Raw genomic sequence first — 2172 nt, 5'->3', positions numbered from 1 at the left:
AGGCCTGAAAGTTCAAGGCTCAAAGTAGGGCATGTGCTTTTCTCTCTGTTTTCACATCAGAACCCAAGGTCTTAGATCTCCAGGCAGATCTAAGAACTGCCACCCAGAGAAAAAACCAAAGCAAGGTAGTGGGAGTATTAGATATAAGACAAATATTCCCCCTAATTTCAAGAGAGGAGTTCCTCTAGGCTGCCTGATCTAGATTTTCCAAAGGCAGATAAGATGAACAGAAAGAAAATGACAGTTTTTCAGAAGAATTTACCTAGGAAAAGTGAAAATTCTAGAAGGACCATTATTATCTGTAAATTACATAAGCAAGTGCACTTATAAGCACAGTAGCAAATTTGTTAGTCGCTCAGTCATGTCAGACTCTATGCTACCTTCCTCTGTCCGTGGAATTCTCCAGGCAAGAATACCAATACAAGAAAGTTGTCATTCCCCTCTCCAGGGGATCTTCCCGACCCCAGGACTGAACCCAAGTCTCCTACATTGGAGGCCGATTCTCTGCCCTCTGAGCCAAGAGGGAAGTCCAGTACAAATCCATAGCTGTATACTCTTCCTTAAGAGGGAGTGCTCTCAAGTCCCCAGTAGACATTGCTTGGGAAATACCAAGAGACAAAGAGGAGCTTAGAAGTTCTCCTCTCTGAAGACCAGCAACTATAAAGTCCATACTAATATGGAGGGGAGATTACCTAAACATGATAAGTGAATTTAATTCTGTACTTTCTTGAAGAGCCTTTATAGATCCATGAGTCTTAGAAATGTGTATATCAAGTCTAATTCTTTTATCTTTCAAGATTTATTGCTTGGATGTGCTACAATAATTTAACATTTCCTTGTGTATTCACTTTTTTTTCTGGCACAGCTTGCCAGTTCATTTCCTTGGAAAGATTTGGAAGATTATTCAGAATTTCTCATACTCTCTAGACAGGATAAATAAATTATATGATAGTGCTTTTGTAAAGTTAAAAATGAGAGCCAAATCTTTTTTATATAAGAGCAAATACACTTAAATACCCACCCAAAACTGTAATTTAATGCTCTCTTTAATTTCTAGCTATTCTGATTTAAGATCGAAGAACTTTAGCTCCAGCATAAGTTCTTCTAGTGAATATTCAGAGTTGATCTCCTTTAGAATTGACTGGTTTGATCTCTTTGCTATCCAAGAAATTCTCAAGAGTCTTCTCCAGAACCACAATCCCCAAACATTAATTCTTTAGTGTTCAGCATTCTTGATGGTCCAACTCTTACATCCATACATACTATTGGAAAAATTATAGCTTTGGTTACACACACCTTTGTCTGCTATGTGATGTCTTGGCATTTTAATACCCTGTCTAGATTTGTCAAGGCTTTTCTTCCAAGGAACAAGTGTCTTTTAATTTCATGGCTGCAGTCACTGTCCACAGTGATTTTGGAGGTCAAGAAAAGAAAATCTGCCACTGTTTCCACATTCCCCCCATCGATTTGCTATGAAGTGATGGGACCAAATGCCATGATCTTTGTTTTTTGAATGCTGAGTTTTAAGCCAGCTTTTTCACTCTCCTCTTTTATACTCATCAAGAGGCTCTTTAGTTCCTCTTCACTTTCTGCCTTTAGATGGTATCATCTGCATATCTGAGGTTGTTGCTATTTCATCTAGCAATCTTGATTCCAGCTTGTGAGTCATCTAGCCCTACATTTTGCATGATGTACTCTGTATATAAATTAAATCAAAATACAGCTTCAATGCACTCCTTTCCCAGTTTTGAACTAGTCAGTTGTTCCATGTTCAATTCTAACTGTTTCTTCTTGCCCTGCATATAGGTTTCCCAGGAAACAGGTAAGGTGGTCTGTTATTCCTATCTCTAAGAATTTCCCACAATTTATTGTGGTCCAGACAGTCAAAGGCTTCATTTTCATCAATGAATCAGAAGTAGATCTTTTTTTTTTTTAATTCTCTTGTTTTTTCTGTGATCCAATGGATGTTGACAATTTGATCTCTGATTCTTCTGTCTTTATAAATCCAGCTTGCACATCTGGAAGTTCTTGGTTCATATACTGTTGAAGCCTGGCTTGAAGGATTTAAATTAGTCTTATCAAGAAAGCATTGTTAATTTTTACTGCAAACCAGATCAACTTACTTGAAACATTTCCTTTTAAGATGTAGGTCTTCTCCAAAGGATATTTAAT

The sequence above is a fragment of the Odocoileus virginianus genome, chromosome 15 (genome assembly GCF_023699985.2).
Source record: "Odocoileus virginianus isolate 20LAN1187 ecotype Illinois chromosome 15, Ovbor_1.2, whole genome shotgun sequence".
In the NCBI taxonomy this organism is placed as follows: domain Eukaryota; kingdom Metazoa; phylum Chordata; class Mammalia; order Artiodactyla; family Cervidae; genus Odocoileus; species Odocoileus virginianus.
This window is presented reverse-complemented; position numbering follows the sequence as displayed.